This window comes from Megachile rotundata, chromosome 7 (assembly GCF_050947335.1).
Source record: "Megachile rotundata isolate GNS110a chromosome 7, iyMegRotu1, whole genome shotgun sequence".
Classification (NCBI taxonomy): Eukaryota; Metazoa; Arthropoda; class Insecta; order Hymenoptera; family Megachilidae; genus Megachile; species Megachile rotundata.
The window spans coordinates 16,146,162-16,169,740 of NC_134989.1; the positions used below are offsets into that span (position 1 = coordinate 16,146,162).

Here is a 23,579-nt window from a genome sequence, read left to right on the forward strand (position 1 = left end):
GGGAATATCGTGCACACGCGTGTAGGAGTACCGAGAAGAAAAATTCAGAGTTTATGACATTCTCGTGGTTAAATATTCCCTAAGGCGAAGTGGAACCAGTACACGGGTACATGTCATATAAATAATTCTCGTGTTATAACCGACTCTATTGTGCAACGGCATTACGAATTCCGTGGTATCCCTTATAAAGGGAAAGACCAATGAAAGGAAAAAGAACAGAGAACCTCGTTACGTATCCGACACAAATACGAACGTGACAAACTTCTGGTCCTCTTAGATAATAGGTATTAATAGATAACGGATCAATTATTCGTTATAAGATTAGAGTTATAAGTACAGTCAGTCAGTTATTACTACAGTTGGTTATAAGATTTGTAGAAGAGGAACAAATTTTTATTTATACTCCATGATAAACTTATCCTTAGGTACCTTTGATATCTTTAGCACTAGACTGCCTAAGGCAGTCATTTTGACTGCTTTTCAATTAGAAAAACAATTGTGTATAAAATGACACAGCTTCTTAGAATTTTGTGACTTTTTGTACAACATATAAATGCGTTTATTAATAATTGTAGTTACCTCCCCTCCTTCATTTCCGGTATACAGTCAGTGTAAAAAGTATTCGTACATAGAATACATAGACATCCAAGAATATGTACGTATTTTTTATTTGTTCAAATTTTGTTAATAAATGACGTTTCACAACATTTTTGTTGAAATTAATTACTGTACGAATACTTTTTACACTGACTGTATATATATGTGTTATATGTATTGCCCCAAAGCAGTCAAAATGAATCAAAGTTTCAGTCTTTCTAGTGTTAGATACCGACATACCTAGACGGATACTTCTACTATGCGAATATCCCTAGATACTCACATCCTTAGTACTTAGATAAGCAATACTAATATCCTAATACTGATATCAGTAGGAATTAAGATGATTAAATAGTTTTGCACCGTTTTGATTTGGTTTCGTGCAAAAGAAAAACTCTTTTTATTATTTAACAAGGAAAAGAAAAACTTTAACACAAACATTAACGAACAAAACTTAACTGTAACTTTATTTAGCAAAACACGAAGAACTTTTAAAATAAAACGACTTTACAATCTTTTAATAACTTTCACGACTTTTTCCCGACTTTTTTATGCCTATTTTCCTCATACGTCTACTCTCACGACCCGGTCTCTAATCAACAACGCTCCTTTCATTTTAAAAAAACACACATCAAGCCCGCTCGCTTAGAACGTCTTGAACTGTCGATAACATATGACAATTTACAATATTATTACCGACGATTAACATTTATTATCGATGATCAATTACCGACATTCGGTCAGTCGGTCACTGACAGCGTCATTCTCTCATTTTCACACTAGCGTCATTCTCTCATTCCCACATCAGTTAACCAAAGATACATTCCTACTTGAAAATAATGACAGTATCCCTCTCTTCAAATACCCCTACTTCGCAATACCTGTAACTTTCGACATCCTCAGTCTCCAATACCTCTGATCTCAAATATCCCTAGTCCACAACATCCCTAGTCTACCATACGATTCCTAATCCTGAATAGAGTTATCCTGTATGACCCACAACTCATATCCCAAAATCCCACAATCCTTTCCAAACTTCCTTGCACGCATCTCTTCCCAAAAGCAGTAAACGCAAAAAATACAAGAAATCGTTGAGCGATTGTCAGCGTATTGTTTGTCACCGTGAACCTAGAGAACAGCTGGAACAATGGAACCAGGGATCTCGGTTTCACGCGTATCGAGATAGCAACCGTTCCAGTGGAATGGAACGCATTGTTCAGACACAATCGAATTCCTTTTGAGTCCTGTCGAATGGGCCATTTCCTCGCTCGTCTCGCTCTCTCTCGCTCACCCTCGATTTAACCCTCCGCTTCTCTTTCTTGCTCGCCAGCACGCTTTGTTAGTTGCCAGTACCTATGCGCAGGAGACCGTTCCTCTGTCAAATTACGCTGATACGTCAAGATGAAAACAAAGACAACGCCGAGTAAGAACCGATAGAAAAGCTGGCCAACGAGGAAAAGCTGACAACTAAGGGACTAGTTGGTCCAACGACGACGTCGCGTTTTCTTGGAACGTGAAAAATTCGCGGCGACAGATACGGCGGGTGCTTTGTGTAGTGGAGAGTTAGGTTAGAGTATTGGGACTTTGGGGTATTGGGACTTTGGCGTGTTGGGATTTTTGGGTATTTGGTATTTTGGAGTATTGGGACTTGGAGGTATTGGGATTTTGGAGTATTGGGACTTTGAGGTATTGGGAATTTGGGACATTGGGACCTTGGAGTATTGGGACTTTGGAGTATTGGGACTTGGAGGTATTGGGATTTTGGAGTGTTGGGACCTTGGAGTATTGGGACTTTGGGATATTGGGATTTTGGAGTATTGGGATTTTGGAGTGTTGGGACCTTGGAGTATTGGGACTTTGGAGTGCTGGGAATTTGGGATATTGGAACTTTGGAGTATTGGGATTTTGGAGTGTTGGGACCTTGGAGTATTGGGACTTTGGGATATTGGGATTTTGGAGTATTGGGATTTTGGAGTGTTGGGACCTTGGAGTATTGGGACTTTGGAGTGCTGGGAATTTGGGATATTGGAACTTGGAGGTATTGGGATTTTGGAGTGTTGGGACCTTGGAGTATTGGGACTTTGGGATATTGGGATTTTGGAGTATTGGGATTTTGGAGTGTTGGGACCTTGGAGTATTGGGACTTTGGAGTGCTGGGAATTTGGGATATTGGAACTTTGGAGTATTGGGATTTTGGAGTGTTGGGATCTTGGAGTATTGGGACTTTGGGATATTGGGATTTTGGAGTATTGGGATTTTGGAGTGTTGGGACCTTGGAGTATTGGGACTTTGGAGTGCTGGGAATTTGGGATATTGGAACTTTGGGGTATTGGAACTTTGAAGTATTGGGACCTTGGAGTATTGGAACTTTGAAGTATTGGGACCTTGGAGGTATTGGGATTTAGGAGTGTTGGGACCTTGGAGTATTGGAACTTTGAAGTATTGGAACCTTGGAGGTATTGGGATTTTGGAGTGTTGGAACCTTGGAGTATTGGGACTTTGGAGTGTTGGGAATTTGGGATATTGGAACTTTGGGGTATTGGAACTTTGAAGTATTGGGACCTTGGAGTATTGGAACTTTGAAGTATTGGGACCTTGGAGTATTGGGACTTTGGGGTATTGGGACTTGAAAGTATTGGGTCCTTGAAGTATTGGGACCTTGGAGTTCTGAGACCTTGGAGTATTGGGACTTTAGAGTACTGGAATCTTAACATTTGGGACTTTATGATATTAAAAACGCAGAGTACTGGAAGTTTAGTGTATTGGGATCTGAAAGTATTGGAACTGTAGAGTATTTGAACTCTGGCATATTGGGGCTTTATTTGGGACTTTGAGGTATTGAAGTCTTGCAGTATTGAACTTTCAAATATTGGGACTTAGATACATTAGAACATTGATACACTGAGACTTTGATACTCTACAATTCTGTCACTCTTAAACCTTGAGACTCCGTACCAACCCACCATACTTAATCTAACATTAAATACTAAAAACCATGCTACAAATAAACAAACCATCGTTATAAACACTATCTACAGCAACGACTTCAGTCAACAACACTTTTACCAGAACAAGACTTCGCAAAGTTTTTCATCCCGAAATCTTTGTTTCTTGCGCCTCCATGAAAAAACGACGCCCAGTATGGAAGCTCGTTTTCCCAGCAACGAAAATATGCTCCGCAAAAAAGTCCACTAAAGCGGCTGAATGTCGTTAAATTTGAAAGCTATCCGGGTATTCACAAGTTGATATACTTCCTCGGTTTAAAAGAAGAGGATCCTCTCTTCGCCCCTGGGAAATCCAACAAGGGAATCATCTCTGTTATACGAGCAGCTCCATCGCATCATAAAACACAGGCAAAAACATTTTATCGCCCGGCTTAATGGCTTCAACAACCTACACTGGCCTGATGTGTACTAACTAAAATTCCTTGCTTTTATTCAACATTTTGATCTTCGACGTTTTCGTTGCTTTTATGGGAGATGAGGATGTGAAGCAGGGAGCAAATTATTTCTACTTAATTATTCCTACAACAATTTTTTAAACTAGTTCTCCAAATTTCATCAACCTTTCCAAAATCCCTAAATCTCACATATCCCTAAATTTCCCAGAGTGCGTCGATACGTAGATCCCGTAGATCCCTACATCGTTAGCCGGACGGAGATAAATCTTCCACGAAATAAATCTCTCGAGAAGCCGTTCCACCTTAACAGAAAGGAGTCGTAAAGTCTAAAATGCAAAAACAGAAAGTGTGGGCTGGTAGAAGCGGTCAGTGATTCACGAGAATCCCAAATCACCGTGACTAGGGATTTACTGAAAATGTAAAGAGGCTCGTAAACCGGAAGGAGGCATCGAACGCTTCTCGCCCGTTCGGAGAGCCAATAACTGTTCCTCCGCGATTTCTCGGGTCGCTGCGTTTTGTGCCGCGACTGCTTTTTCAACGGGTTCCGTACTTAATTTCTAAGCGAAATTCACTACCTTGTCTTCTTGTACCTTGTTTTAAAATGAAATGTGGAAAAAGATACAATTTGGTGTTTCAGGGTTTTCAAATTCTCAAACTCTTGAATTTATAAATGAAAATTGAACTTTTAAGAGATTTGTGAATGACTGAAGGTTAAATTTTTTAAGAATTCGTAAATGACTGAATGTTAAATTTTTCTAAACTTGTAAGTCTTCAAAGAAAATTATCAAGTTCGTTCTAAAGTACTGTAAACTAATATTTAATCCAATAAGCAGAAGTATAATAAAGTACTACTTAATCTGAAGTGAAGTTTACAATAAGATAAAATTTAGTCCGAAATGAAGTTTAAAATAAAATAAAATTTAGTCCGAAATGAAGTTTAAAATAAAATAAAATTTAGTCCGAAATGAAGTTTAAAATAAAATAAAATTTAACCAGAAATGAATTTTAAATTAAAATAAAATTTAACCAGAAATGAATTTTAAAAAAAAATAAAATTTAACCTGAAATGAATTTTAAAAAAAAATAAAATTTAACCTGAAATGAATTTTAAAATAAAATAAAATTTAACCTGAAATGAATTTTAAAATAAAATAAAATTTAACCAGAAATGAATTTTAAAATAAAATAAAATTTAACAAGAAATTAATTTTAAAATAAAATATTTAACCTGAAGCACAATAGAACAATAACAAAATATAAAATAAAATAGTGAGTACAATAAAATATAAAAATTTCTCAAAATCAGAAAATGTCCTATTAAAGTAGCCTCAAAGAAGTAATTATTTTGCAAAAGATTCTTAATTAAATAAAATTCTGATACGAAATAATGTCGACTCGTATCTGAGACCGTCGACCAAAGAGCGAGAGAGAGTTTCTCACCGAATTTTCACGTGGAAATGTATTCCCATGATCGTGGAGCGTCGAAGCCACGAGAAAACACGGTAATTCGGTGGAAACGCTTCTTACGGAAACGTAGTGATTCAGGAAAATCCTTGAAAGTTCATCGCTGCGCTCACGCTTCCCCCTCTATCTGGCGCAACAAATTACTTATGAATCAATGCGACTACAACTTCCAGAAATGGTAATTCTGCGTGTAGCTACGATGTCCTTCGGTTAACTTTAAGACGATATCGCAACAGCTCAATAACAGGAAGGAAATTAACATGGAATTTCCGAACGCTTGTTAAAAACCATATTCCACGCCGAAGTATAATACCGCGTTCGTTAAAAACACTTCCGACCTTAAGTAAAAATAACAACGATTCTTTATTGTTTTATTTTTTAGTAGGTCAAGTTGTGGTTGCAGAATGATTACAAAGAAATGATTATACCAAAAAGGAAAATAACCCTTGTCATATACATACGAATGATCGACTACAATATCAATAATCTCAAGAAGAGTTTCATGGTCAACATAGAAAAGATGGTATCTCAAGGCGGGCGAAGCGGAATGGTATTCTCTAGAAAATGACTCGAAGTCGACATCATGCAAATGCGGTCGCATAAAGCGCGGGGAATAGTTTGTAGAATCTCTCGAACACTCTGCGTATTCTACGGACGAATAGTTTGAACGAAGAACGGTTTCGACAAAATCGTCGATGCAACTGGTCTCTCGGACCCGATCGAACCGGTGTATTTACATAGGACCATTTCAGTGTATTCGGTTTCCAATTTTCTTCAGCTTCCGGCGATGTCCCTCTCTCTCTGCGAGATTGTCCCTTGTTTTCCTGGAATAACTTTTTCGCTCGGTTTCGATCTTCTGTGCGTTTTCTTTGAACCTCTGCGGTGCTCCTCTTCGAACTCCATCGAGGTCGATGTTTGTTTTAAATTACAATTGTTAAACTTTGGGTACGTTTGTGTTTAATGTGGGTCAATCTTCAGCCATGGCATTTGCTATTCTACTATTCTGCTGTTCTACTATTCTGCTGCTCTACTCTTCTACTCTTTTACTCTTTTACTCTTTTACTCTTTTACTCTTTTACTCTTTTACTCTTTTACTCTTTTACTCTTTTACTCTTTTACTTTTCTACTCTTCTACTCTTCTACTCTTCTACTCTTCTACTCTTCTACTCTTCTACTCTTCTACTCTTCTACTCTTCTACTCCTCTTCTACTCTTCTACTCTTCTACTATTCCAGTCTTCTACTATTCCAGTCTTCTACTCTTCTACTCCTCTTCTATTCTACTCTTCTACTATTCCAGTCTTCTACTCTACCACTCTACTACTCTACTACACTTCTACTCTTCTACCCTTCTACTCTTCTACTCTTCTACTCTTCTACTCTTCTACTCTTCTACTCTTCTACTCTTCTACTCTTCTACTCTTCTACTCTTTTACTCTTCTACTCTTCTACTCTTCTACTCTTCTACTCTTCTACTCTTCTACTCTTCTACTCTTCTACTCTTCTACTCTTCTACTCTTCTACTCTTCTACTCTTCTACTCTTCTACTCTTCTACTCTTCTACTCTTCTACTCTTCTACTCTTCTACTCTTCTACTCTTCTACTCTTCTACTCTTCTACTCTTCTACTCTTCTACTCTTCTACTCTTCTACTCTTCTACTCTTCTACTCTTCTACTCTTCTACTCTTCTACTCTTCTACTCTTCTACTCTTCTACTCTTCTACTCCTCTACTCCTCTTCTATTCTACTCTTCTACTTTTCTACTCTTCTACTCCTCTTCTATCCTACTCTTCTACTATTCCAGTCTTCTACTCCTCTTCTATCCTACTCTTCTATTATTCTGCTCTTCTACTCCTCTTCTATCCTACTCTTCTACTATTCCAGTCTTCTACTCCTCTTCTATTCTACTCTTCTACTATTCTACTCTTCTACTCCTGTTCTATCCTACTCTTCTACTATTCCAGTCTTCTACTCCTCTTCTATTCTACTCTTTTACTCCTCTTCGATCCTACTCTTCTACTATTCCAGTCTTCTACTCCTCTTCTATCCTACTCTTCTACTATTCCAGTCTTCTACTCCTCTTCTATCCTACTCTTCTATCATTCTGCTCTTCTACTCCTCTTCTATCCTACTCTTCTACTATTCCAGTCTTCTACTCCTCTCCTATTCTACTCTTCTACAATTCCACCAAATATTCCACGTATAAACATCCCAAATACAAATACTCCTACTGTAATTACCCATACACTAAAGTCTAACTTCCTAATTACGTAACTACTCTTTTCATCCCCAATTCCCACAACGTCGCCTCAACGTCCAAAATCAATCGTCAAAGAACCTCATTCTGAATTTTTCAAAAGTATCATGAACAGTAGGCAACATGCATTTTTCCCCCCGTTTATTATCCGAACGACAGCGTCGGATCAAACACCTGGAGCCACGACCTCTTTTACGCGAATATAAATATTACGCTGTCGGACAGCACCTGCTCTCGTCGATCGTGCCATTTGCGAAACAAAGAGTCGAACGATTCGACTTCGTAATTAAAATATTTAGTAAAAAAATTCGTCGATGTCAGCGAACGTGTCCAGCGACAGGTAAACACCTCTCGAAATTTATGCAACGTGAGCGCGAAATTTATGTCTCCATTCGGAAGAACAACGCACAAAAATAGAATGAAAATACGCTCGTCCAGTATGGAAATATCCTTGATCGATTATTTTCTTTTGATATCGTCGATGTTCTTCGACAATAACTTTTCAAAGCCTTTCGAACGAAATGTAGCGGGACAAAGTAGTAAATTACCGCGATCCTTTCTTTTCATGAAAAGAAATACGCGAAAAGGAGAGACACGGCTGGCGATGATTCTCAAACATCGTGGGACTCGTCACACCTGTACGGCGGTCTAGACTTTTCGCGTTCACGTTCGAAAGGGCATCATTTATTCATCGGGGAGGGCAATTGTTACCAACAACATTACCGTACACGCCTCCTGCAGGGAAATTACAGTTCACTGTTCTTCCAGGGCCTCTGACAGGGGAAACCTGCGGCGAAACTATCGACCATGATTCGAGTACCATTCCAAATTCAAATAATGCAACAGTTTAGTTATTTATGCACTCGTTTCTCTGTATGAACGTTTCCTAGGGAAATTGCACTATTTATGCCACTAACTCTATATGAAATCTTCAGTTTATTAATTTTGCGGCTCTTGGATCTTTAACTTTTGTTTACAGGAATTTGGGAATTTTTTATTCAAATATCAGAGGACTGACAATTTCTTATTTACAGAATTTTTAAATTGATATGAAGCTTGTACGATTTGCAAGTTGACGAATCTAAAATTTGGAAGTTAAATCTGAAATTTACAGGTGAAATCTAAAATTTGGAAGATCAGCGAGTAGACAAAGAACTTCTCATAAAGTACAATAATTAGTTAAACATACACAGAGTTGACAAAGTTGCAAATGCATAGAATATTTGCAAATTGACGAATCTAAAATTTGGAAGTTAAATCTGAAATTTACGAGTGAAATCTAAAATTTGGAAGATCAGCGAGTTGACAAAGAACTTTTCATAAAGTGCAATGGCTATTTAAAAATGTACAGAGTTGACAAAGTTGCAAATGCATAGAATATTTTCAAATTGACGAATCTAAAATTTGGAAGTTAAATTTGAAATTTACAAGTGAAATCTAAAATTTGCAAGATCAGCGAGTTGACAAAAAACTTCTCATAAAGTACAATAATTATTTAAAAATGCACAGAGTTGACAAAGTTGCAAATGCATAGAATGATGGATTAAACAAAAACTAGCTATGGAATGGGTAAAATGGTGAGCCATAGAAGGAATAGTAGGTCGAGATGAGCGCACAACAAGCAAGAGAAGTGGTTCGATATCCACGGGCGTTAAATCAATTGGTTGCAGCGATGAATCAATGGCGGGAAGCTACGAGCCGTTGCATTGTCAGCATTTATCTTCGATAATCTACGTGTATAACACGGGCAGGGGCAAAAATATAGAGAGTTCGCGGGGAGTCGAAATAAAAATGGGCGGACTAAGAAGGGAAAAGGTTTTATTCCTCTTCTCGCGCTATTTCGAGAAGTTTGGAACCCTCGAAGACGAAAACACGCGAACTGGTATTAATCTTGGAACGTCATCCGACCGATATTAACTCCGCCCAAAGCTGTCAACGAACGCGCTTGATGAATTGCCCAGAAGTAATTGGTTTTATTTATAAGATAACCCCGATAGAAGTTTCACCTGTCCGCCCACGAACCTTGGTAACACGGATTCGTTCAGCTGGACTTAGGCCACTTCCGAGTTATATCATAGGTCTATAATTAATCATGCTCTTGTTTATCTTGTGTCGATTGCCTTCGAGTACTGTTTGATGTTACATTTATTTGTGACAAGTTCAAAATCGTGGTTGATCTAAATGTCTGGTTGAATGGAACGGTAGAATGATAAGATTGTATGAACATTAATGAAGAGGTTGTGTCAGACATTATTTTGAATGAATAATAAGTTTGGATATCAACTAGCAAAATATATAAACTACTGGCAGAATGATGAGATAATATGAACATTAATGAAGAGGTTGTGTCAGACATTATTTCAAACGAATAATAAGTTTGAATATCAAGTAGCAAAATATATAAACTACTAGCAGAATGATGAGATAATATGAAAATTAATGAAGAGGTTGTGTCAGACATTATTTCGAACGAATAATAAGTTTGAATATCAACTAGCAAAATATATAAACTACTAGCAGAATGATGAGATAATATGAAAATTAATGAAGAGGTTGTGTCAGACATTATTTCAAACGAATAATAAGTTTGAATATCAACTAGCAAAATATATAAACTACTAGCAGAATGATAGGATAATGTGAACATTAATGAAGAGGTTGTGTCAGACATTATTTCGAACGAATAATAAGTTTGAATATCAACTAGCAAAATATATAAACTACTAGCAGAATGATAAGATAATGTGTACATTAATGAAGAAGTTGTGTCAGACATTATTTTAAACGAATAATAAGTTTGAATATCAACTAGCAAAATATATAAACTACTAGCAGAATGATAGGATAATGTGAACATTAATAAAGAGGTTGTGTCAGACATTATTTTGAATGAATAATAAGTTTGGATATCAACTAGCAAAGTATATAAACTACTAGCAGAATGATGAGATAGTATGAACATTAATGAAGAGGTTGTGTCAGACATTATTTCAAACGAATAACAAGTTTGAATATCAAGTAGCAAAATATATAAACTACTAGCAGAATGATGAGATAATGTGAACATTAATGAAGAGGTTGTGTCAGACATTATTTCGAACGAATAATAAGTCTGAATATCAACTAGCAAAATATATAAACTATTAGCAGAATGATAAGATAATGTGTAGATTAATAAAGTGGCAGTGTCAGACATTATATTGAACAAAGAATAATTTTGAATATCAAGTAGCAAAATAAATAAACTACTAGTACAATGATAAGATGACACAAACAGTAATAAAGTGATACTATATTGAGCAAAGGATAATTTTGAATATCAATTAGCAAAACAAATAAACTACTAGTAGAATGATGAGATGATACGACGATTAATAATGTGGTAGTGTCAAACATTATATTGAGCAAAGGATAATTTTGAATATCATCTAGCAAAACAAATAAACTACTAGTAGAATGATGAGATGATACGACGATTAATAAGGTGGTAGTGTCAAACGTTATATTGAGCAAAGGATAATTTTGAATATCAACTACCAAAATAAATAAACCAGTAGAATACAATAATGCTAAAATTAATAAAGTGGTAGTGTCACTATCTCTAGCTCATTATATCGAGTAAATGATAACTTTGAGTATCAACTAGCAAAATAAATAAACTAGTAGAATAAGATAATGCCAAAATTAATAAAGTGGTAGTATCGATATCTCTTGCTCTTTATATCGAGTAAATGATAACTTTGAATATCAACTAGCAAAATAAATAAACTAGTAGAATAAGATAATGCCAAAATTAATAAAGTGGTAGTGTCACTATCTCTAACTCATTATATCGAGTAAATGATAACTTCGAGTATGAACCAGCAAAATAAATAAACCAGTAAAATACAATAATGCCAAAATTAATAAAGTGGTAGTGTCACTATCTCTTGCTCATTATATCGAGTAAATGATAACTTAGAGTATCAACTACCAAAACAAATAAACCAGTAAAATAAACTAATTCCAAAATTAATAAAGTGATAGCGTCAAACATTATATGAACCAAAAAATAATTTCGAATATCAACCAGCAAAATAAATAAACTACCATTGAAATGATAATAAAGAATAACAATAAAATAGCAAAGAAAATCCAAGAAGTTAAATACACATGGTACCAAGAGAAATAATTCTGGAAAGAATTTAAGTCTTCGGTTAAATTTCCTTGGCACAAATTGGATTTCTTTGGAACAATCGTGGCACGCTATGCAAAGCGAAAAACGCTTTGTTCGGAACAGCAGCTGCGCTGCAATGTTAGAAAATAATTGAACCATATGTTACTGGTGCAGGAACATTCAACTCCATGTGAACGGTAGACAAAGGGAGCAAGTCGGATAGAAACATTCTGCAAACTAAAAGAATAAAAAAAGACAAGAATCGTGGATCGAACGGTAATTCACTGACTAATGGAATCAATTAAACGCAATCCCCTCGGTTCACGCCCTACGCTCCAATTTCTACGTTTCTTATGCAGCTTTCACGGTGGAAGTCGCAAATTCCATCTCTGATTTCGTTTGCAAATTCAGTGTTCGAAAACCTCGAAAAAGCAAACATCAGTTTCTTAAAATTTTAAGAATTTTAGTCAATTGACTCGAAATGATTAACATTCGAATATTTTTGTGTTTAAAATAAATGTGAGAAATTTATTCTTTGAAAAAATATTCAATTCAGTCGCCAGGCGCAAAAAAGTGGAGAACTCTTTTATTTATTAGCAAACTGACCACGATCGGCGAGCCTGGAAAAAAGATCCCAGAAAAACAGACCCCGCGCGAAACGCAGTCTGCTTTTAACGATCCTGTGCGATACGAAGAGGTTAACAAACTTTTATTCCTTTATCGCAGCCACGAGTGTGCGTGGCGTTCTGGTAGCGAAAACAGACGGTGTAGAGAAAAAATAACCTTGCGTCTGGTAAACGGACGTGAAAAAGAATAATATGACTAGATAAATACGTTTTCTTATTATTTTTGTGGTAATCGTTCATTTCGAGTATTTTTATCTCTTGTATTTGCAGAAGAACTGTACCTTTATTTAATGTAATAAGTGAAAGGGAAAACAGCAGCATCGGTGGTTCAGTGGTAGAATGCTCGCCTGCCACGCGGGCGGCCCGGGTTCGATTCCCGGCCGATGCAATTCTTTTTTTATTTTATTAATTGATGCATTAAATAATTTATATCATTAATTATAGACTAATTTAATTTATATAAAAAATATAGATAATAGTATAATCATTTTCAAGGTTCAAAATTAACAACCCTTTTAAGATAGAGTAAACTACAGATATATGAAAATTAAAATTTTATGGCAGAACTTCATGTGTCTAAAAGGTACTTCTGCAGAATTAAATTAAAAAATGAACAAGGGTTATTATTCTTGAATAAATTAATCCTTTTTATTAATATAAAAAAAATATATTTTTGTTGACTATAAATTTTGTTGTAGGATAAATTATCTGTTACTTGCTATGTTAAAATAGATTCTTCGATATCGTTGCAAATGTAAAGTGAAAGTAGGGTATTTTCGCGATGCGAATTCCCTTTGAACTAGGATTTCATGTGAGCATCGGTGGTTCAGTGGTAGAATGCTCGCCTGCCACGCGGGCGGCCCGGGTTCGATTCCCGGCCGATGCATAACAATTTTTTTCCTTAATTTTACTTACAAAAAATATTATAATTAATTTATGTATTTAAATTTTTGTCTGATACTTTCCTTCGTAAAGTAAAAATATATTGCTTTATTTAAATAAAAAGTTATATAAATGTAATACAGATAACTTATAAATAAAAATGTAGATACTTGGAAATCGAGGAGCAGAGACGCTCTTGATATATGGGTCAAAGTATGCTGCATAAACAAACATGGCGATAAAGTATAAATTTTTTACGACTTTTATGGTTTTCCCGTTTGCACAAGACTGATCTATAGGCACAGTTTGCTTTCCCTTTGAATCTTGTAGCATCGATCCCAGAGGTCCCTGAAAGGATGTGACCGTGAACTCCGGCAAAGATATTACCAGCTTCGTGGCCTCTTACGGTCATCCCCCAACTGAAACCCAGCCCTCCTACCCCTATTTGGCTTTCAGGTTTCCCCCATCTCACAAAGATCAGTATCTCTTCCTTCTGCCATAACCGTTTCAAAAACATCTATGAAACTTAATTTGATATTCTAACTTATCAAAATGTAACTCGAATCCTCGGTGACTGAGACATTAATCTACGTTCACCGTTCTAATTGGCATCACATACGACATGCTCTAGAATTAAAGCAAAGTATCTTTCCAGTTGCTAAAACGGTGTTTGCATTTCATCGTAGCCAGTTGAGGGTTACGCTTTCGTTATTCAACGTCATGGAAGTGGAAACGTGTACGATTTCAGTAACGAGTCGAAATAATGCTCATCCCTGAGACGAAGAACAAGACAACGCCAGGGAAACTGAGCATCGTGATAACCTCGACACAGAGTAACTTGAAAGAAACACGATGCCAAGGCCGTGTACACACAGGGAGAACCAGTAAATGTCAGTTTAACCGGTTGAAGTACCTTTCCCTGTTAAAATCACTCACACGAGGCCGTGTACGCACGCCGGTGGACGCTTTCGAGTGTAGTGTACACCATTTTGTCAAGGTAGACGACGGCCGGCTTACGAGCGAAGATGAGGAACCGTTACGGCCGGGACGGACTACGTTGATGCGCCCAAACGAAAAAGGAATTCTTTTTGTCCTCGGTAAGCTCAGGTAGAAAGGAAAAAGAACGAAACGGGTAGGGCTGCCAGTGAAATGGCCGAGTCGTCTTTCTTGCGTAAGAGGGAGATGCAGTTTAGGGATCGGTTCGACGTGCCGGACCAGGTGCATTGACTTCGTCCCTCACAAACCGGATATCGACGACTACCTACTCTATCGTTCAACTTTTTCTCGACGCTCCACACCCGTGCTTACCAACGATAGGTCTCGGGACACTAGGAAAATGCTCACAAAACGAACAATGAGTATTAACGCCTTGAATGCCACTGTCAAAATGAATACGAGTCGTATATCGCCGTGCATTATATATTGTTGCGCGTTGAATTACTACGTATTAGATTTCCACGAGTCACATAGTCACTTTAGACTGCTGCATGTTGGATTACCACGCCTTATATCACCGTGCGATGGATTACTACACATTGTAATTGTTGCGCGTTATATTGCTACGTGTTATATTTCCACGTGTTATATCGCCATGTGTTAATAATTAACTCGTGTTATATCGCCACGGGTTAATGATCACCTCGTGATATATCGCCACGAGTTGAAATTACCTTGCGTTATATCGCCACGAGTTAAAATTACCTCGCGTTATATCGCCACGTGTTAATAATTACCTCGCGTTATATCGCCACAAGTTAATCATTACCTCGCGTTATATCGCCACGAGTTGAAATTACCCCGCGTTATATCGCCACGAGTTGAAATTACCTCGCGTTATGCCGCCACGAGGTGAAATTACCTCGCGTTATATCGCCACGAGTTGAAATTACCTCGCGTTATATCGCCACGAGTTAATAATTACCACGCGTTATATCGCCACGAGTTGAAATTACCTCAGCGTTATATCGCCACGAGTTGAAATTACCTCGCGTTATATCGCCACGAGTTAATAATTACCTCGCGTTATATCGCCACGAGTTAAAATTACCTCGTGTTATATCACCACGTGTTAATAATTACCTCGCGTTATATCGCCACGTGTTAATAATTACCTCGCGTTATATCGCCACGAGTTGAAATTATCTCGCGTTATATCGCCACGTGTTAATAATTACTTCGCGTTATATCGCCACGTGTTAATAATTACCTCGCGTTATATCGCCACGTGTTAATAATTATCTGGCGTTATATCGCCACTACATATTAATTACCTCGCGTTACATTACCACGCGTCGAATAGCTACATATCATATCAGTCTCTCGTTATATCGCCACGTGTTAAATATCTATTATACTTCTCTCGCGTTATATCGCCGCGTATCAAATCGTCACGTATTAGATTGCTAGAGTTCCACACGCTACATCGCCACATGTCAAATTACCACGTCTTATATCGCCACACGTTAGAAGCCTTATGAAGTTTGCATATAAGTGATATTAGTAATAGGTAACACTTTGGTAATATTAGCCATAAAATATCTAAAAGCAAGTTTGCTCCGTACATTACCCTGAGCACGTAAACTTTTATCTCGATAGTCATGAATGAAGCTTTTGTATAGTTATAATTACTTGAAGAGTTAAAAATACAAAGTTCTCAATGATCGAATTGTTCCTGTTTTACAAGTCATTGTTACAAGGGACCATTACTTGCGATATTAAATCATGAGTCTAATACAAAAGACTTGTTCCCTGCAGCTTATTCTCTTTGTTATGCTCGGAAAGTGCAATGGCCGACCATGAACCAAAGTCATTGGCGAAACTGACGAGAACTCGTTATTTGTCTCGGTCGACTTTTATCCTTGACAATGTTCGATATACCATGAACGATTATCATTTTAGAAAAGACAACAGTATAACAACTTACTGCTGAGCATTTCGAATAAGATATAAGGAAAAATAATTGTGATATAGTTTATTTGATATTGCGAGCACATGATTGCTATGATAAAATTGACGATGTTAAATGTTAAATAAAGATTATGAAAAGTACACGGTAGCTGCATATGTTATACGGAAGGGCGGATCTTTCAACAGCATCGGTGGTTCAGTGGTAGAATGCTCGCCTGCCACGCGGGCGGCCCGGGTTCGATTCCCGGCCGATGCAAAACTATATTTTTTATTTTTAATACAAGAACACAACTTCTAATACACTAAAATAATTAACATTCTATTCTTCACTCCTACAATAAATAAAAAAACCTATGAAACAGTATAATGCAAACAATTTTTCCTCCCATAATATATTTAGTAAGAATACAAGTATAAAAAATTATCTATCAAGGATGATCTCCATAAGAGTAACGTTAACGATGCTTTTTCTAGGGAAAAAGATCGAAACGAAGATAAAGTCTCCTTTCGATGCGCTTACATCATGTAACTCCCTTCGCGAACAAGGACAAGGGGACACAGACGGAATCTCGATGGAAAATTATTATCCGATTGTTGTAACCGGTAGGACAAGAATCCGTAAGGACAAGCAAGAAGCACATGCGCGTGCAAAATAACGTCGCTTTAAATTACGAGCCTCCAGGAAAACGATCATTATCCTCGTGATGCCACCAAATGTGCGTCACGGATCAAGGTTTCGTTCTCTACCTAATATGAACAACGATGAATCACGACTCCACAGTCTTCAGTTTTCAAATGTCGTGAGTGCAATCGGATTCGATGTAACCGTTCTTTATATACGCACACGAACGGTAAATATGGCAAAGCTTCGAGAGAAATTTCGAGATGGCCGAAATAACGAAAGGAGAGGACGAATGTGGCGCCGACGTGCGGCGCTGGTTCACATCACGTTTACAGAGAACGAACACGAAACTGGGGGCAATTAAACGCTGGCGAAGGGGAATTTAATTCTTAGGGTTTTTATTTGTATAAGATTTGAGATTTGGGAATTTGGGATTTTGGGACGGTTTTTTAATTTTGGGAGTTTAGGGGTTTGGAACTGTGAGTGTAGTTTTGGGATTTTGGGATTTTTAGATTTTGGGAGTTTGGGGTGTTGAATCTTAGGGTTTTGGGACTTCTCAATTTTGGGATTTTGGGATTTTGGGACTTTGAGATTTTGAGACTCTGAGATTTTGGGACCTTCCAATTTTGGAACTTTGGGATTTTGGGACCTTCCAATTTTGGGACTTTGGGATTTTGGGACCTTGAGAGATTGGGACCTTGAGAGATTGGGACCTTGGGATATTGGAACCTTCGGATATTGGGACCTTGGGAGATTGGGACCTTGAGAGATTGGGACTTTGAGAGATTGGGACCTTGGGATATTGGGACCTTGAGAGATTGGGACCTTGGGAGATTGGGACCTTGGGAGATTGGGACCTTGAGAGATTGGGACCTTGAGAGATTGGGACCTTGGGATATTGGGACCTTGAGAGATTGGGACCTTGAGAGATTGGGACCTTGGGATATTGGGACCTCGAGAGATTGGGACCTTGAGAGATTGGGACCTTGAGAGATTGGGAACTTGGGATATTGGGACCTTGAGAGATTGGGACCTTAGGATATTGGGATCTTGAGAGATTGGGACCTTGGGAGATTGGGACCTTGAGAGATTGGGACCTTAGGATATTGGGATCTTGAGAGATTGGGACCTTGAGAGATTGGGACCTTGGGATATTGTTACCTTGGGACTCTAGGATATTAAGTTTCTCCAATTTTGAGACTTTAGGGCCTTATAATTTTGGTGTTTTGAGGCCCAACAACTTTGGGATTTGGACCTTGTAAGTTTTGGAGTGTTAGAACTATGGGACTCTGAAATATCAGGTCTTTACAATTATAGGATTTTGGGACCGTTATACTTAGAGTCCTTAGAATATCATAATTTTGGGACCTTAAATTTTGTGGTCTCAGAATCTTGATACCTTGTATTTTTGAAATTTTTAGATCACATCACTATATGTCTTACCCTTGCAATTTTTGGACCCTGAAACTGTCTCACTTAGGAACTTAATTTCATCAAACCACAACATTTAATTTTTGAAACCTATATCTTTACATTACAAAATAGCCTACTTAGGACTCTAAAATATTTACTCGCTATAAATCAATAACGACATACCCCCTAAAGTTTACAGTCTAAACTGTCCACCGTAATAGAAGAATGAAATCCTCGAGATGACGTAGACGATAGAAGTTTAGAGATTCATCAAGAACCCAGTGCGCGTACGAGCATAGTCAGAAATTCCTGGTAATGCTAAGGAATGGATGCCAAGTATAGCAACGTACACCGCAATTACCAAGTTGTCAGAATTCTCGAAAGTGGATGTACGACGTTCCGCGAGTATCTTGAATCATCCAGTTGCTCACGTTCGAATGGATTTTGATATAGAGTCTGCAGGAACGATAACTCGACGAATTTCTATCCTGTCGCTTTTTTCCCGTCCGCCATCTTGTCCAGACTCCCGCGAGGGCAATGCAGAATCAACGGCTTAAGGCGAATTTCGCGAGAAAGCTCCGGTTCTTCCTTTCATGAACTTCCGTCGTGCAATGACTAAGATTTACCCTCCCCTTCCGGAAACTTCACAGCAAGATCGTAACAATAGCTATTAAGTAGTTTGTTTGCAGTAAGAAATTCGCCCGAAGCCTCTGAGCCCCGGGAGTCTAAGGAGAATTTGAAAGCTCCTGGTATAACGAGCACGACATAAAAGTCGATTGGCCCCGATTACCGTTTTCCTTTGTCTCTATTTTTATCCGGACAACGCTTCTGCAAAACGTCGTTTGTTTCGAAACGGGTTTCGTTTGAATTTTAAAGCCGATGACTGTACAAGTCGAACCGAGTTCCTTCGATGGAACTTTGCTTTTTTACGGGACCTACGTATACACTCTGGGGATAATGGATTTCTGATGCGGAACTTCATCTTCAGGACTTTGAGCAAAGAAAAATACGGTCTTACTTTACAAATTATTAATTATAAGATCAAGTTCTGATGAAATTAATGGGGTACAGAAATGATGTGCATGTATGCGCTGGTCAAACCTAACCTAACCTAACCTAACCATGTGTTGAAACTAAAGAACAGACATCTACATATACACAAATAGAGGAAATTAAATAAAATGGAAGACAATATCATATTTTCTATTTTTAAGATGTAGCAGCTTACTTAAGCTTAACCTAACCTAACCCTACACCTAACCTGACCATGTATCGAATCCAAAGAATAGACATCTACATCTACATACACCCAAACAGAAGAAATTAAATAAAATGGAAGACAATATGATATTTTCTATTTTTAAGATGTAGCAGCTTACCTAAGCTTAACCTAACCTAACCCTAAACCTAACCTGACTATGTATCGAATCCAAATAGACATCTACATCTGCATACACCCAAACAGAAGAAATTAAATAAAATAATTTCACATTTTCTATTTTTAAGGTGTACGAACTTACCTAAACTTAACCTAACCTAAACCCAAACCTAACCTATCTGAACCATGTATTGAATCCAAAGAATAGACATCATCTACATACACCCAAACAGAAGTCACATAAAATGTAAGACAACATATTTTCCATTTTTAAGATGTACTTGAATTTGCAGTTGAATTGCATGGTCTTATACATGTATCAATTAAAATTGATTAATATTGACATCTGGATGTTCAATCATTGGTACTTTAAACAGCCATTCATCGCCATAAACGTACGAAATTCCATTTATACATTGCAAGTTCCAGCTATGCGTTATACTCAGTCTCAGAGCTGTCGAACTATTCTGCATGGATCAAACAATTACGTTAGTTATACCAACTATAAATCACTTTCGACCACGAAATTTGCTTAGCGTTTGCTTCACGTTCCGCTCTACGTCTTTGCAACTATTCCCTATCGAAAGTCTCATCGAAATTTCGTTAACAAAGATGCTTCACTGGAGCATTCACTCCTACAATTTACTGTACCATCCAAAGTACAATTCTTCAGCATATTTCATGCATTCGTATATTTCCTTAAAATATGTATAGGGAAATTATGGGAAAAAATTTTACAGTGTGTTGTGTTAGCGATGCGCTGTCGTTGTGGTGCGTTGTGATGTTTATGCGCTGTCGGTGTTGTGTTCTGAGATAGCGACGCGTTGTAATGGTGACGCGGTGTCATTGCAACGCGCTGTGGTGTCAGCGCATAGTAATAGTAGCGCGTTGTAATGTTAATGCGTAGTAGTAGCAGCGCGCTGTAATCTCAACACATCGTAATGGTGACACACTGTTATTGCAGTGCGTTGTGATGTCAACACGTAGTAATAGCAGCGCGCTGTGACGTCAACACGGGGTAATAGCAGCGCGCTGTAATGTCAACGCGTAGTAAAAGCAGTGCTCTGTAATCTCAACGCATCGTAATAGTGACGCGCTGTCTTTGCAGCGCGCTGTGACGTCAACGCGTGGTAATAGCAGCGCGTTGCAATGTCAACGCGTAGAAATAGCAGCGCTCTATAATCTCAACGCATCGTAATGGTGACGCGCTGTCTTTGCAGCGCGCTGTGACGTCAACGCGTGGTAATACCAGCGCATTGCAATGTCAACGCGTAGTAATAGCAGCGCGCTGTGACGTCAACGCATAGTAATAGCAGCGCGCTGTAATGTCAACGCGTAGTAATAGCAGCGCTCTGTAATCTCAACGCATCGTAATGGTGACGCGCTGTCTTCGCAGCGCGCTGTGACGTCAACGCGTGGTAATAGCAGCGCGTTGCAATGTCAACGCGTATTAATAGCAGCGCATTGTAGTGTCAACGCATAGTAATAGCAGCGCGCTGTAATGTCAACGCGTAGTAATAGCAGCGCTCTGTAATCTCAACGCATCGTAATAGTGACGCGCTGTCTTTGCAGCGCGCTGTGACGTCAACGCGTGGTAATAGCAACGCGTTGCAATGTCAACGCGTATTAATAGCAGTGGGCTGTGACGTCAACGCGTGGTAATAGCAGTGCGCTGAAATGTCAACGCATTGTAATAGTAATGCGCTGTCATTGCGACGCGCTGTGACATCAACGCGTAGTAATAGTAACGCGCTGTGATGTCGACGCGTAGTAATAGTAGCGCGCTGTAATTTCAACACATTGTAATAGTTACGCGCTGTCATTGCAACGCGCTGTGATATCAGCACGCCGTAACAGTGACGCGCTGCGATATCAACGCATAGTTGTTGTAACGCGCCGTGATACCAACGCGTCGTAATAGTAACACACTGTCACTATAACGCGCTGTGACAACGTGCTGCACTAATAATGACTTATAAAAATAAAAGTCTAAGCACAGCAATAATAATACTCCAAAATCCGACTTTTCCCGACTTGACCCGAATCCCGATCAAAATTGTCAACCGATAATTTCCCTCCGACTTAACCCGATCCCAAAATATCGAGTACCCGCGCATCTCCATGTCGGATACCCAAGATACGCGGCTCTAATGCACGCGATGCAACAATGCATTATGCAGGAACTGTATTAAAGCATGACGAGCGTGCCGCACACGTTCCTGGCCTGTTTATTCAACCAGGATAAACGGCAGAGGAAGCGGCAGGCGATGGAGAACGAGAAGAGAGAGAGAGAGAAAAAGGTACACAAAGTGGTGGAGTTGCTTTCACGGACAGAGGAGGTGGACAGTGTTGCGAAAGACGGCACAAACAGGAGAACAGGAAGAGGCCGAAGAGAAAAAGAGAAATTGGACCGCGTAGGAAGAGACGGAGAGAAAACAGAAGAGACGAAAGTAAAAGCGGCGGTGGAAGAGAAAGAGAGACGGCTGAATATCTCGGGAGAGACAAAGCAAATAGGAGACGTTTTAGGAAGGAGGCTCGAACGATGAAAAGACGAGACGGAAAGAAAACAAACGGCCTAGAAAAAGCATAGGTAATGGCCGAAGAGAGGAGACGCGAAACGACGGGAATACACGCGACCGAATGACAAATCGCATGACGGCCAGAACTTTCCAGCTCTTTGTGTCCCCCGCTGTCTGCGGATGAAACGCCGAGGATAGAGATCCGAGAGAGAGAGAGAGATACGCTTGAAAACGTGACAGGGATGAAACGATAAAAAGCAGCAGGAAAGAAGCTTTAGCGAAATCGTGGCTTGATTCGGGATTGTATCCGGTTGCATTTGATCGGGAGGCGGGATAACCCGATGAAGGACGAGCAGAAAGGGAAATTTGCGTGGAAAACGAGTTTCATCTTCTCTATTTTCACTATGATTTTACTTCTTTTCACGTGGTCTACAGATGTTTGTATTCTACGACAGCATGTGGGCCGTGGGGCCTGCTGGGGCTGACAGGGGGACCGTTTCAATGCAACTTTGTGGATTTATAGAGTTAACCGATGCTACGATAGTAAAACGCTATTGTAACGTACAAAGCGTGAAATCTCAAAATATTGTAGCTGTGTCCATGTTACCGAACCGACTATGCCGGCTCCCTAACGCTCTGGCTACCGCACTGAAATCCCTGGGTATTCGTAAGATAGCCGAATAAACGAGATTTATATATCTCGAAGTGTGGTTAAATTACGTAACAAAACCGAGCTCGGTCATTAAGAGTAATTTACAGCCGGAACGTAACGCGGAATAATTAATTCCAATTTCCCGTGTGTCAATATCGACGTCGAATGCATCAGCTGTGTCCACAATTACTGACCCGACGAATGGGATAATCGATACGCGGCCAGCCAAGGAGAGACAGCGATAAAAACATCGTCCATGGAAGACCTGGAGTAACCATAAAACCCGTTAAAATTGATTAATTCGTTATGGTCTTCCGCGGTTTATTATCTCTGCTATCGCATAAATTCCTATCCCGCTCATTGTTACGGGACCTCGGAGATCCTCGACCAGATACCGCTACTTTATCGCCGTTTGCGAAAGCCACCGAAAAGTATTTCACCGTAGAAATAGCGAAAGACTTTAAAGGGTTTTTTGGTAAACGAGAATCCCGGGACGATTTCGAGGAAACGGAATCCTTGGAAAAGAATCGCGTGCGAGGATTCGCGAAAAGGAAAAAAGGAACGGCGAACCGGACCTCACGGTATCACGTGCGTGTTCGGAGAAGTTAAGGCTGGTCCACAAGTCTCTTCATTAAATATTTGAACATTTAGGGGAGGTGAGAGCGCCCTCGCGTTGGAGAAAATAAAAACAATACATATAGGAAATGT

The 23,579-nt window shown here is 38.8% G+C and overlaps 1 protein-coding gene and 3 non-coding genes across 4 annotated transcripts in view; 3 read left to right on the forward strand and 1 right to left on the reverse strand.

Moving 5' to 3' along the window:
* The window catches only part of Dora (zinc finger SWIM domain-containing dorado), a gene marked incomplete at its 5' end in the record, with an annotated part of 98,305 nt that overhangs the window by 57,538 nt on the left and 17,188 nt on the right, over positions 1-23,579 (reverse strand). The window lies entirely within an intron of this gene.
* On the forward strand, positions 12,816-12,886 carry TRNAG-GCC (transfer RNA glycine (anticodon GCC)). Its single transcript has one exon. It is a non-coding gene; the product is annotated as a tRNA-Gly (tRNA).
* On the forward strand, positions 13,314-13,384 carry TRNAG-GCC (transfer RNA glycine (anticodon GCC)). The gene has a single exon. It is a non-coding gene; the product is annotated as a tRNA-Gly (tRNA).
* On the forward strand, positions 16,473-16,543 carry TRNAG-GCC (transfer RNA glycine (anticodon GCC)). Its single transcript has one exon. It is a non-coding gene; the product is annotated as a tRNA-Gly (tRNA).